At 35.5% G+C, this 13,703-nt stretch overlaps 15 non-coding genes across 15 annotated transcripts; all 15 read left to right on the top strand.

The window, feature by feature from the left end:
* Positions 1-7: 7 nt before the first annotated feature.
* On the top strand, positions 8-89 carry TRNAS-CGA (transfer RNA serine (anticodon CGA)). The gene has a single exon. It is a non-coding gene; the product is annotated as a tRNA-Ser (tRNA).
* Positions 90-929: 840 nt separating this feature from the next.
* TRNAS-UGA (transfer RNA serine (anticodon UGA)) lies at positions 930-1,011 on the top strand. The gene has a single exon. It is a non-coding gene; the product is annotated as a tRNA-Ser (tRNA).
* Positions 1,012-1,852: 841 nt separating this feature from the next.
* On the top strand, positions 1,853-1,934 carry TRNAS-CGA (transfer RNA serine (anticodon CGA)). Its single transcript has one exon. It is a non-coding gene; the product is annotated as a tRNA-Ser (tRNA).
* Positions 1,935-2,775: 841 nt separating this feature from the next.
* TRNAS-CGA (transfer RNA serine (anticodon CGA)) lies at positions 2,776-2,857 on the top strand. The gene has a single exon. It is a non-coding gene; the product is annotated as a tRNA-Ser (tRNA).
* An 840-nt stretch (positions 2,858-3,697) lies between these two features.
* On the top strand, positions 3,698-3,779 carry TRNAS-CGA (transfer RNA serine (anticodon CGA)). The gene has a single exon. It is a non-coding gene; the product is annotated as a tRNA-Ser (tRNA).
* An 841-nt stretch (positions 3,780-4,620) lies between these two features.
* TRNAS-CGA (transfer RNA serine (anticodon CGA)) lies at positions 4,621-4,702 on the top strand. Its single transcript has one exon. It is a non-coding gene; the product is annotated as a tRNA-Ser (tRNA).
* An 841-nt stretch (positions 4,703-5,543) lies between these two features.
* On the top strand, positions 5,544-5,625 carry TRNAS-CGA (transfer RNA serine (anticodon CGA)). Its single transcript has one exon. It is a non-coding gene; the product is annotated as a tRNA-Ser (tRNA).
* An 840-nt stretch (positions 5,626-6,465) lies between these two features.
* Positions 6,466-6,547, top strand: TRNAS-UGA (transfer RNA serine (anticodon UGA)). Its single transcript has one exon. It is a non-coding gene; the product is annotated as a tRNA-Ser (tRNA).
* An 841-nt stretch (positions 6,548-7,388) lies between these two features.
* Positions 7,389-7,470, top strand: TRNAS-CGA (transfer RNA serine (anticodon CGA)). Its single transcript has one exon. It is a non-coding gene; the product is annotated as a tRNA-Ser (tRNA).
* An 841-nt stretch (positions 7,471-8,311) lies between these two features.
* On the top strand, positions 8,312-8,393 carry TRNAS-CGA (transfer RNA serine (anticodon CGA)). Its single transcript has one exon. It is a non-coding gene; the product is annotated as a tRNA-Ser (tRNA).
* An 840-nt stretch (positions 8,394-9,233) lies between these two features.
* On the top strand, positions 9,234-9,315 carry TRNAS-CGA (transfer RNA serine (anticodon CGA)). The gene has a single exon. It is a non-coding gene; the product is annotated as a tRNA-Ser (tRNA).
* Positions 9,316-10,156: 841 nt separating this feature from the next.
* TRNAS-CGA (transfer RNA serine (anticodon CGA)) lies at positions 10,157-10,238 on the top strand. Its single transcript has one exon. It is a non-coding gene; the product is annotated as a tRNA-Ser (tRNA).
* An 841-nt stretch (positions 10,239-11,079) lies between these two features.
* Positions 11,080-11,161, top strand: TRNAS-CGA (transfer RNA serine (anticodon CGA)). Its single transcript has one exon. It is a non-coding gene; the product is annotated as a tRNA-Ser (tRNA).
* Positions 11,162-12,001: 840 nt separating this feature from the next.
* TRNAS-UGA (transfer RNA serine (anticodon UGA)) lies at positions 12,002-12,083 on the top strand. Its single transcript has one exon. It is a non-coding gene; the product is annotated as a tRNA-Ser (tRNA).
* Positions 12,084-12,924: 841 nt separating this feature from the next.
* TRNAS-CGA (transfer RNA serine (anticodon CGA)) lies at positions 12,925-13,006 on the top strand. The gene has a single exon. It is a non-coding gene; the product is annotated as a tRNA-Ser (tRNA).
* Positions 13,007-13,703: the final 697 nt, after the last annotated feature.

The following is a 13,703-nucleotide window of genomic DNA, read 5'->3' as shown; positions in this document are numbered from 1 at the left end:
AAAGGTTGTAGTTGTGGCCGAGTGGTTAAGGCGATGGACTCGAAATCCATTGGGGTGTCCCCGCGCAGGTTCAAATCCTGCCAGCTACGTGTTGCTTTTCAAGCTTACCCAAAACATGCACTGTATCTAAAAAAGGTGTTAAAGAAAGTATGTTATGTTTATGAATACAAATCACCAAGGCCACCTAGCCCAAATTGACCTGCAGAAAATTTAGTAATAAACTACTTATCAAAGAACAGAGGCTTTTTCCTGTGTTTTAAGAACAGTGCTTAAGAAAGATTATGTAGATTTCCTGGTGAAAAGTGCATGTTGATCCTTAGTATAATAATCATTTAATCATTTTCTGCGATCTAAGTTCAAATCCTCGCTGGGCCTTATGTGATAATTGCAAGAAACATAAAAAATAATTGAATCAATAATCAACATCAGCAAAAAGAAATGTACATCACTGAGACTATTCTAGTAACACAAACACGTTGTGAAATTCATTGAATTATAACATCCTTAATACAGTGAATTGCACCAACAATTGTGGAAGGCGGATAACAAACTTTACACCAGAAAACACCTACCAGTCACAATTGAATGAACAGTTTCAATGGTGATGATTCTGCATTGAGAGACCAAGGAAGATTGTAATTCATCTGTAATGACAGTCATTTGCTTACATGTCCATGAAAAGTGATAAAGAGAACATGGACACTTGTGGTGTCAAGGTGTAATGATTAAAACTATTGATTCTAAATCAAGTGATCAAAGACCAAATGCCTTAGAAGTCTATATTTTCCTTAAAGCTAAGCTAGCTACTAAATTGGCCTCCATTAATTCAGCAGCTGACAAAATTAAATTACATCAGAAGCAGTCTGCCAATCGTGAACCAGAAAAAAAATATTTTTGAACTCCAGCATGTAACAACCAACAAAAGGGTTGTAGTTGTGGCCGAGTGGTTAAGGCAATGGACTTGAAATCCATTGGGGTGTCCCCGCGCAGGTTCAAATCCTGCCAGCTACATGTTGCTTTTCAAGCTTACCCAAAACATGCAAAGTATCTAAAAAAAGGTGTTAAAGAAAGTATGTTATGTTTATGAATACAAATCACCAAGGCCACCTAGCCCAAATTGACCTGCAGAAAATTTAGTAATAAACTACTTATCAAAGAACAGAGGCTTTTTCCTGTGTTTTAAGAACAGTGCTTAAGAAAGATTATGTAGATTTCCTGGTGAAAAGTGCATGTTGATCCTTAGTATAATAATCATTTAATCATTTTCTGCGATCTAAGTTCAAATCCTCGCTGGGCCTTATGTGATAATTGCAAGAAACATAAAAAATAATTGAATCAATAATCAACATCAGCAAAAAGAAATGTACATCACTGAGACTATTCTAGTAACACAAACACGTTGTGAAATTCATTGAATTATAACATCCTTAATACAGTGAATTGCACCAACAATTGTGGAAGGCGGATAACAAACTTTACACCAGAAAACACCTATCAGTCACAATTGAATGAACAGTTTCAATGGTGATGATTCTGCATTGAGAGACCAAGGAAGATTGTAATTCATCTGTAATGACAGTCATTTGCTTACATGTCCATGAAAAGTGATATAGAGAACATGGACACTTGTGGTGTCAAGGTGTAATGATTAAAACTATTGATTCTAAATCAAGTGATCAAAGACCAAATGCCTTAGAAGTCTATATTTTCCTTAAAGCTAAGCTAGCTACTAAATTGCCCTCCATTAATTCAGCAGCTGACAAAATTAAATTACATCAGAAGCAGTCTGCCAATCGTGAACCAGAAAAAAAATATTTTTGAACTCCAGCTTGTAACAACCAACAAAAAGGTTGTAGTTGTGGCCGAGTGGTTAAGGTGATGGACTCGAAATCCATTGGGGTGTCCCCGCGCAGGTTCAAATCCTGCCAGCTACGTGTTGCTTTTCAAGCTTACCCAAAACATGCAAAGTATCTAAAAAAAGGTGTTAAAGAAAGTATGTTATGTTTATGAATACAAATCACCAAGGCCACCTAGCCCAAATTGACCTGCAGAAAATTTAGTAATAAACTACTTATCAAAGAACAGAGGCTTTTTCCTGTGTTTTAAGAACAGTGCTTAAGAAAGATTATGTAGATTTCCTGGTGAAAAGTGCATGTTGATCCTTAGTATAATAATCATTTAATCATTTTCTGCGATCTAAGTTCAAATCCTCGCTGGGCCTTATGTGATAATTGCAAGAAACATAAAAAATAATTGAATCAATAATCAACATCAGCAAAAAGAAATGTACATCACTGAGACTATTCTAGTAACACAAACACGTTGTGAAATTCATTGAATTATAACATCCTTAATACAGTGAATTGCACCAACAATTGTGGAAGGCGGATAACAAACTTTACACCAGAAAACACCTATCAGTCACAATTGAATGAACAGTTTCAATGGTGATGATTCTGCATTGAGAGACCAAGGAAGATTGTAATTCATCTGTAATGACAGTCATTTGCTTACATGTCCATGAAAAGTGATATAGAGAACATGGACACTTGTGGTGTCAAGGTGTAATGATTAAAACTATTGATTCTAAATCAAGTGATCAAAGACCAAATGCCTTAGAAGTCTATATTTTCCTTAAAGCTAAGCTAGCTACTAAATTGCCCTCCATTAATTCAGCAGCTGACAAAATTAAATTACATCAGAAGCAGTCTGCCAATCGTGAACCAGAAAAAAAATATTTTTGAACTCCAGCTTGTAACAACCAACAAAAAGGTTGTAGTTGTGGCCGAGTGGTTAAGGCGATGGACTCGAAATCCATTGGGGTGTCCCCGCGCAGGTTCAAATCCTGCCAGCTACGTGTTGCTTTTCAAGCTTACCCAAAACATGCACTGTATCTAAAAAAGGTGTTAAAGAAAGTATGTTATGTTTATGAATACAAATCACCAAGGCCACCTAGCCCAAATTGACCTGCAGAAAATTTAGTAATAAACTACTTATCAAAGAACAGAGGCTTTTTCCTGTGTTTTAAGAACAGTGCTTAAGAAAGATTATGTAGATTTCCTGGTGAAAAGTGCATGTTGATCCTTAGTATAATAATCATTTAATCATTTTCTGCGATCTAAGTTCAAATCCTCGCTGGGCCTTATGTGATAATTGCAAGAAACATAAAAAATAATTGAATCAATAATCAACATCAGCAAAAAGAAATGTACATCACTGAGACTATTCTAGTAACACAAACACGTTGTGAAATTCATTGAATTATAACATCCTTAATACAGTGAATTGCACCAACAATTGTGGAAGGCGGATAACAAACTTTACACCAGAAAACACCTACCAGTCACAATTGAATGAACAGTTTCAATGGTGATGATTCTGCATTGAGAGACCAAGGAAGATTGTAATTCATCTGTAATGACAGTCATTTGCTTACATGTCCATGAAAAGTGATAAAGAGAACATGGACACTTGTGGTGTCAAGGTGTAATGATTAAAACTATTGATTCTAAATCAAGTGATCAAAGACCAAATGCCTTAGAAGTCTATATTTTCCTTAAAGCTAAGCTAGCTACTAAATTGGCCTCCATTAATTCAGCAGCTGACAAAATTAAATTACATCAGAAGCAGTCTGCCAATCGTGAACCAGAAAAAAAATATTTTTGAACTCCAGCTTGTAACAACCAACAAAAAGGTTGTAGTTGTGGCCGAGTGGTTAAGGTGATGGACTCGAAATCCATTGGGGTGTCCCCGCGCAGGTTCAAATCCTGCCAGCTACGTGTTGCTTTTCAAGCTTACCCAAAACATGCAAAGTATCTAAAAAAAGGTGTTAAAGAAAGTATGTTATGTTTATGAATACAAATCACCAAGGCCACCTAGCCCAAATTGACCTGCAGAAAATTTAGTAATAAACTACTTATCAAAGAACAGAGGCTTTTTCCTGTGTTTTAAGAACAGTGCTTAAGAAAGATTATGTAGATTTCCTGGTGAAAAGTGCATGTTGATCCTTAGTATAATAATCATTTAATCATTTTCTGCGATCTAAGTTCAAATCCTCGCTGGGCCTTATGTGATAATTGCAAGAAACATAAAAAATAATTGAATCAATAATCAACATCAGCAAAAAGAAATGTACATCACTGAGACTATTCTAGTAACACAAACACGTTGTGAAATTCATTGAATTATAACATCCTTAATACAGTGAATTGCACCAACAATTGTGGAAGGCGGATAACAAACTTTACACCAGAAAACACCTACCAGTCACAATTGAATGAACAGTTTCAATGGTGATGATTCTGCATTGAGAGACCAAGGAAGATTGTAATTCATCTGTAATGACAGTCATTTGCTTACATGTCCATGAAAAGTGATATAGAGAACATGGACACTTGTGGTGTCAAGGTGTAATGATTAAAACTATTGATTCTAAATCAAGTGATCAAAGACCAAATGCCTTAGAAGTCTACATTTTCCTTAAAGCTAAGCTAGCTACTAAATTGCCCTCCATTAATTCAGCAGCTGACAAAATTAAATTACATCAGAAGCAGTCTGCCAATCGTGAACCAGAAAAAAAATATTTTTGAACTCCAGCTTGTAACAACCAACAAAAAAGTTGTAGTTGTGGCCGAGTGGTTAAGGCGATGGACTCGAAATCCATTGGGGTGTCCCTGCGCAGGTTCAAATTCTGCCAGCTACGTGTTGCTTTTCAAGCTTACCCAAAACATGCAAAGTATCTAAAAAAAGGTGTTAAAGAAAGTATGTTATGTTTATGAATACAAATCACCAAAGCTACCTAGCCCAAATTGACTTGCAGACCATTTAGTAATAAGCTACTTATCAAAGAACAGAGGCTTTTTCCTGCGTTTTAAGAACAGTGTTTAAGAAAGATTATGTAGTTTTCCTGGTGAAAAGTGCATGTTGATCCTTAGTATAATAATCATTTAGTCATTTTCTGCGATCTAAGTTCAAATCCTCGCTGGGCCTTATGTGATAATTGCAAGAAACATAAAATATAATTGAATCAATAATCAACATCAGCAAAAAGAAATGTACATCACTGAGACTATTCTAGTAACACAAACACGTTGTGAAATTCATTGAATTATAACATCCTTAATACAGTGAATTGCACCAACAATTGTGGAAGGCGGATAACAAACTTAACACCAGAAAACACCTACCAGTCACAATTGAATGAACAGTTTCAATGGTGATGATTCTGCATTGAGAGACCAAGGAAGATTGTAATTCATCTGTAATGACAGTCATTTGCTTACATGTCCATGAAAAGTGATATAGAGAACATGGACACTTGTGGTGTCAAGGTGTAATGATTAAAACTATTGATTCTAAATCAAGTGATCAAAGACCAAATGCCTTAGAAGTCTATATTTTCCTTAAAGCTAAGCTAGCTACTAAATTGCCCTCCATTAATTCAGCAGCTGACAAAATTAAATTACATCAGAAGCAGTCTGCCAATCGTGAACCAGAAAAAAAATATTTTTGAACTCCAGCTTGTAACAACCAACAAAAAGGTTGTAGTTGTGGCCGAGTGGTTAAGGCGATGGACTCGAAATCCATTGGGGTGTCCCCGCGCAGGTTCAAATCCTGCCAGCTACGTGTTGCTTTTCAAGCTTACCCAAAACATGCACTGTATCTAAAAAAGGTGTTAAAGAAAGTATGTTATGTTTATGAATACAAATCACCAAGGCCACCTAGCCCAAATTGACCTGCAGAAAATTTAGTAATAAACTACTTATCAAAGAACAGAGGCTTTTTCCTGTGTTTTAAGAACAGTGCTTAAGAAAGATTATGTAGATTTCCTGGTGAAAAGTGCATGTTGATCCTTAGTATAATAATCATTTAATCATTTTCTGCGATCTAAGTTCAAATCCTCGCTGGGCCTTATGTGATAATTGCAAGAAACATAAAAAATAATTGAATCAATAATCAACATCAGCAAAAAGAAATGTACATCACTGAGACTATTCTAGTAACACAAACACGTTGTGAAATTCATTGAATTATAACATCCTTAATACAGTGAATTGCACCAACAATTGTGGAAGGCGGATAACAAACTTTACACCAGAAAACACCTACCAGTCACAATTGAATGAACAGTTTCAATGGTGATGATTCTGCATTGAGAGACCAAGGAAGATTGTAATTCATCTGTAATGACAGTCATTTGCTTACATGTCCATGAAAAGTGATAAAGAGAACATGGACACTTGTGGTGTCAAGGTGTAATGATTAAAACTATTGATTCTAAATCAAGTGATCAAAGACCAAATGCCTTAGAAGTCTATATTTTCCTTAAAGCTAAGCTAGCTACTAAATTGGCCTCCATTAATTCAGCAGCTGACAAAATTAAATTACATCAGAAGCAGTCTGCCAATCGTGAACCAGAAAAAAAATATTTTTGAACTCCAGCATGTAACAACCAACAAAAGGGTTGTAGTTGTGGCCGAGTGGTTAAGGCAATGGACTTGAAATCCATTGGGGTGTCCCCGCGCAGGTTCAAATCCTGCCAGCTACATGTTGCTTTTCAAGCTTACCCAAAACATGCAAAGTATCTAAAAAAAGGTGTTAAAGAAAGTATGTTATGTTTATGAATACAAATCACCAAGGCCACCTAGCCCAAATTGACCTGCAGAAAATTTAGTAATAAACTACTTATCAAAGAACAGAGGCTTTTTCCTGTGTTTTAAGAACAGTGCTTAAGAAAGATTATGTAGATTTCCTGGTGAAAAGTGCATGTTGATCCTTAGTATAATAATCATTTAATCATTTTCTGCGATCTAAGTTCAAATCCTCGCTGGGCCTTATGTGATAATTGCAAGAAACATAAAAAATAATTGAATCAATAATCAACATCAGCAAAAAGAAATGTACATCACTGAGACTATTCTAGTAACACAAACACGTTGTGAAATTCATTGAATTATAACATCCTTAATACAGTGAATTGCACCAACAATTGTGGAAGGCGGATAACAAACTTTACACCAGAAAACACCTATCAGTCACAATTGAATGAACAGTTTCAATGGTGATGATTCTGCATTGAGAGACCAAGGAAGATTGTAATTCATCTGTAATGACAGTCATTTGCTTACATGTCCATGAAAAGTGATATAGAGAACATGGACACTTGTGGTGTCAAGGTGTAATGATTAAAACTATTGATTCTAAATCAAGTGATCAAAGACCAAATGCCTTAGAAGTCTATATTTTCCTTAAAGCTAAGCTAGCTACTAAATTGCCCTCCATTAATTCAGCAGCTGACAAAATTAAATTACATCAGAAGCAGTCTGCCAATCGTGAACCAGAAAAAAAATATTTTTGAACTCCAGCTTGTAACAACCAACAAAAAGGTTGTAGTTGTGGCCGAGTGGTTAAGGTGATGGACTCGAAATCCATTGGGGTGTCCCCGCGCAGGTTCAAATCCTGCCAGCTACGTGTTGCTTTTCAAGCTTACCCAAAACATGCAAAGTATCTAAAAAAAGGTGTTAAAGAAAGTATGTTATGTTTATGAATACAAATCACCAAGGCCACCTAGCCCAAATTGACCTGCAGAAAATTTAGTAATAAACTACTTATCAAAGAACAGAGGCTTTTTCCTGTGTTTTAAGAACAGTGCTTAAGAAAGATTATGTAGATTTCCTGGTGAAAAGTGCATGTTGATCCTTAGTATAATAATCATTTAATCATTTTCTGCGATCTAAGTTCAAATCCTCGCTGGGCCTTATGTGATAATTGCAAGAAACATAAAAAATAATTGAATCAATAATCAACATCAGCAAAAAGAAATGTACATCACTGAGACTATTCTAGTAACACAAACACGTTGTGAAATTCATTGAATTATAACATCCTTAATACAGTGAATTGCACCAACAATTGTGGAAGGCGGATAACAAACTTTACACCAGAAAACACCTATCAGTCACAATTGAATGAACAGTTTCAATGGTGATGATTCTGCATTGAGAGACCAAGGAAGATTGTAATTCATCTGTAATGACAGTCATTTGCTTACATGTCCATGAAAAGTGATATAGAGAACATGGACACTTGTGGTGTCAAGGTGTAATGATTAAAACTATTGATTCTAAATCAAGTGATCAAAGACCAAATGCCTTAGAAGTCTATATTTTCCTTAAAGCTAAGCTAGCTACTAAATTGCCCTCCATTAATTCAGCAGCTGACAAAATTAAATTACATCAGAAGCAGTCTGCCAATCGTGAACCAGAAAAAAAATATTTTTGAACTCCAGCTTGTAACAACCAACAAAAAGGTTGTAGTTGTGGCCGAGTGGTTAAGGCGATGGACTCGAAATCCATTGGGGTGTCCCCGCGCAGGTTCAAATCCTGCCAGCTACGTGTTGCTTTTCAAGCTTACCCAAAACATGCACTGTATCTAAAAAAGGTGTTAAAGAAAGTATGTTATGTTTATGAATACAAATCACCAAGGCCACCTAGCCCAAATTGACCTGCAGAAAATTTAGTAATAAACTACTTATCAAAGAACAGAGGCTTTTTCCTGTGTTTTAAGAACAGTGCTTAAGAAAGATTATGTAGATTTCCTGGTGAAAAGTGCATGTTGATCCTTAGTATAATAATCATTTAATCATTTTCTGCGATCTAAGTTCAAATCCTCGCTGGGCCTTATGTGATAATTGCAAGAAACATAAAAAATAATTGAATCAATAATCAACATCAGCAAAAAGAAATGTACATCACTGAGACTATTCTAGTAACACAAACACGTTGTGAAATTCATTGAATTATAACATCCTTAATACAGTGAATTGCACCAACAATTGTGGAAGGCGGATAACAAACTTTACACCAGAAAACACCTACCAGTCACAATTGAATGAACAGTTTCAATGGTGATGATTCTGCATTGAGAGACCAAGGAAGATTGTAATTCATCTGTAATGACAGTCATTTGCTTACATGTCCATGAAAAGTGATAAAGAGAACATGGACACTTGTGGTGTCAAGGTGTAATGATTAAAACTATTGATTCTAAATCAAGTGATCAAAGACCAAATGCCTTAGAAGTCTATATTTTCCTTAAAGCTAAGCTAGCTACTAAATTGGCCTCCATTAATTCAGCAGCTGACAAAATTAAATTACATCAGAAGCAGTCTGCCAATCGTGAACCAGAAAAAAAATATTTTTGAACTCCAGCTTGTAACAACCAACAAAAAGGTTGTAGTTGTGGCCGAGTGGTTAAGGTGATGGACTCGAAATCCATTGGGGTGTCCCCGCGCAGGTTCAAATCCTGCCAGCTACGTGTTGCTTTTCAAGCTTACCCAAAACATGCAAAGTATCTAAAAAAAGGTGTTAAAGAAAGTATGTTATGTTTATGAATACAAATCACCAAGGCCACCTAGCCCAAATTGACCTGCAGAAAATTTAGTAATAAACTACTTATCAAAGAACAGAGGCTTTTTCCTGTGTTTTAAGAACAGTGCTTAAGAAAGATTATGTAGATTTCCTGGTGAAAAGTGCATGTTGATCCTTAGTATAATAATCATTTAATCATTTTCTGCGATCTAAGTTCAAATCCTCGCTGGGCCTTATGTGATAATTGCAAGAAACATAAAAAATAATTGAATCAATAATCAACATCAGCAAAAAGAAATGTACATCACTGAGACTATTCTAGTAACACAAACACGTTGTGAAATTCATTGAATTATAACATCCTTAATACAGTGAATTGCACCAACAATTGTGGAAGGCGGATAACAAACTTTACACCAGAAAACACCTACCAGTCACAATTGAATGAACAGTTTCAATGGTGATGATTCTGCATTGAGAGACCAAGGAAGATTGTAATTCATCTGTAATGACAGTCATTTGCTTACATGTCCATGAAAAGTGATATAGAGAACATGGACACTTGTGGTGTCAAGGTGTAATGATTAAAACTATTGATTCTAAATCAAGTGATCAAAGACCAAATGCCTTAGAAGTCTACATTTTCCTTAAAGCTAAGCTAGCTACTAAATTGCCCTCCATTAATTCAGCAGCTGACAAAATTAAATTACATCAGAAGCAGTCTGCCAATCGTGAACCAGAAAAAAAATATTTTTGAACTCCAGCTTGTAACAACCAACAAAAAAGTTGTAGTTGTGGCCGAGTGGTTAAGGCGATGGACTCGAAATCCATTGGGGTGTCCCTGCGCAGGTTCAAATTCTGCCAGCTACGTGTTGCTTTTCAAGCTTACCCAAAACATGCAAAGTATCTAAAAAAAGGTGTTAAAGAAAGTATGTTATGTTTATGAATACAAATCACCAAAGCTACCTAGCCCAAATTGACTTGCAGACCATTTAGTAATAAGCTACTTATCAAAGAACAGAGGCTTTTTCCTGCGTTTTAAGAACAGTGTTTAAGAAAGATTATGTAGTTTTCCTGGTGAAAAGTGCATGTTGATCCTTAGTATAATAATCATTTAGTCATTTTCTGCGATCTAAGTTCAAATCCTCGCTGGGCCTTATGTGATAATTGCAAGAAACATAAAATATAATTGAATCAATAATCAACATCAGCAAAAAGAAATGTACATCACTGAGACTATTCTAGTAACACAAACACGTTGTGAAATTCATTGAATTATAACATCCTTAATACAGTGAATTGCACCAACAATTGTGGAAGGCGGATAACAAACTTAACACCAGAAAACACCTACCAGTCACAATTGAATGAACAGTTTCAATGGTGATGATTCTGCATTGAGAGACCAAGGAAGATTGTAATTCATCTGTAATGACAGTCATTTGCTTACATGTCCATGAAAAGTGATATAGAGAACATGGACACTTGTGGTGTCAAGGTGTAATGATTAAAACTATTGATTCTAAATCAAGTGATCAAAGACCAAATGCCTTAGAAGTCTATATTTTCCTTAAAGCTAAGCTAGCTACTAAATTGCCCTCCATTAATTCAGCAGCTGACAAAATTAAATTACATCAGAAGCAGTCTGCCAATCGTGAACCAGAAAAAAAATATTTTTGAACTCCAGCTTGTAACAACCAACAAAAAGGTTGTAGTTGTGGCCGAGTGGTTAAGGCGATGGACTCGAAATCCATTGGGGTGTCCCCGCGCAGGTTCAAATCCTGCCAGCTACGTGTTGCTTTTCAAGCTTACCCAAAACATGCACTGTATCTAAAAAAGGTGTTAAAGAAAGTATGTTATGTTTATGAATACAAATCACCAAGGCCACCTAGCCCAAATTGACCTGCAGAAAATTTAGTAATAAACTACTTATCAAAGAACAGAGGCTTTTTCCTGTGTTTTAAGAACAGTGCTTAAGAAAGATTATGTAGATTTCCTGGTGAAAAGTGCATGTTGATCCTTAGTATAATAATCATTTAATCATTTTCTGCGATCTAAGTTCAAATCCTCGCTGGGCCTTATGTGATAATTGCAAGAAACATAAAAAATAATTGAATCAATAATCAACATCAGCAAAAAGAAATGTACATCACTGAGACTATTCTAGTAACACAAACACGTTGTGAAATTCATTGAATTATAACATCCTTAATACAGTGAATTGCACCAACAATTGTGGAAGGCGGATAACAAACTTTACACCAGAAAACACCTACCAGTCACAATTGAATGAACAGTTTCAATGGTGATGATTCTGCATTGAGAGACCAAGGAAGATTGTAATTCATCTGTAATGACAGTCATTTGCTTACATGTCCATGAAAAGTGATAAAGAGAACATGGACACTTGTGGTGTCAAGGTGTAATGATTAAAACTATTGATTCTAAATCAAGTGATCAAAGACCAAATGCCTTAGAAGTCTATATTTTCCTTAAAGCTAAGCTAGCTACTAAATTGGCCTCCATTAATTCAGCAGCTGACAAAATTAAATTACATCAGAAGCAGTCTGCCAATCGTGAACCAGAAAAAAAATATTTTTGAACTCCAGCATGTAACAACCAACAAAAGGGTTGTAGTTGTGGCCGAGTGGTTAAGGCAATGGACTTGAAATCCATTGGGGTGTCCCCACGCAGGTTCAAATCCTGCCAGCTACATGTTGCTTTTCAAGCTTACCCAAAACATGCAAAGTATCTAAAAAAAGGTGTTAAAGAAAGTATGTTATGTTTATGAATACAAATCACCAAGGCCACCTAGCCCAAATTGACCTGCAGAAAATTTAGTAATAAACTACTTATCAAAGAACAGAGGCTTTTTCCTGTGTTTTAAGAACAGTGCTTAAGAAAGATTATGTAGATTTCCTGGTGAAAAGTGCATGTTGATCCTTAGTATAATAATCATTTAATCATTTTCTGCGATCTAAGTTCAAATCCTCGCTGGGCCTTATGTGATAATTGCAAGAAACATAAAAAATAATTGAATCAATAATCAACATCAGCAAAAAGAAATGTACATCACTGAGACTATTCTAGTAACACAAACACGTTGTGAAATTCATTGAATTATAACATCCTTAATACAGTGAATTGCACCAACAATTGTGGAAGGCGGATAACAAACTTTACACCAGAAAACACCTATCAGTCACAATTGAATGAACAGTTTCAATGGTGATGATTCTGCATTGAGAGACCAAGGAAGATTGTAATTCATCTGTAATGACAGTCATTTGCTTACATGTCCATGAAAAGTGATATAGAGAACATGGACACTTGTGGTGTCAAGGTGTAATGATTAAAACTATTGATTCTAAATCAAGTGATCAAAGACCAAATGCCTTAGAAGTCTATATTTTCCTTAAAGCTAAGCTAGCTACTAAATTGCCCTCCATTAATTCAGCAGCTGACAAAATTAAATTACATCAGAAGCAGTCTGCCAATCGTGAACCAGAAAAAAAATATTTTTGAACTCCAGCTTGTAACAACCAACAAAAAGGTTGTAGTTGTGGCCGAGTGGTTAAGGTGATGGACTCGAAATCCATTGGGGTGTCCCCGCGCAGGTTCAAATCCTGCCAGCTACGTGTTGCTTTTCAAGCTTACCCAAAACATGCAAAGTATCTAAAAAAAGGTGTTAAAGAAAGTATGTTATGTTTATGAATACAAATCACCAAGGCCACCTAGCCCAAATTGACCTGCAGAAAATTTAGTAATAAACTACTTATCAAAGAACAGAGGCTTTTTCCTGTGTTTTAAGAACAGTGCTTAAGAAAGATTATGTAGATTTCCTGGTGAAAAGTGCATGTTGATCCTTAGTATAATAATCATTTAATCATTTTCTGCGATCTAAGTTCAAATCCTCGCTGGGCCTTATGTGATAATTGCAAGAAACATAAAAAATAATTGAATCAATAATCAACATCAGCAAAAAGAAATGTACATCACTGAGACTATTCTAGTAACACAAACACGTTGTGAAATTCATTGAATTATAACATCCTTAATACAGTGAATTGCACCAACAATTGTGGAAGGCGGATAACAAACTTTACACCAGAAAACACCTATCAGTCACAATTGAATGAACAGTTTCAATGGTGATGATTCTGCATTGAGAGACCAAGGAAGATTGTAATTCATCTGTAATGACAGTCATTTGCTTACATGTCCATGAAAAGTGATATAGAGAACATGGACACTTGTGGTGTCAAGGTGTAATGATTAAAACTATTGATTCTAAATCAAGTGATCAAAGACCAAATGCCTTAGAAGTCTATATTT

The sequence above is a fragment of the Mixophyes fleayi genome, chromosome 10 (genome assembly GCF_038048845.1).
Source record: "Mixophyes fleayi isolate aMixFle1 chromosome 10, aMixFle1.hap1, whole genome shotgun sequence".
NCBI lineage: Eukaryota > Metazoa > Chordata > Amphibia > Anura > Limnodynastidae > Mixophyes > Mixophyes fleayi.
Note: the sequence above shows the minus strand (reverse complement) of the source record. Positions and strands in the feature narration are given on the sequence as shown.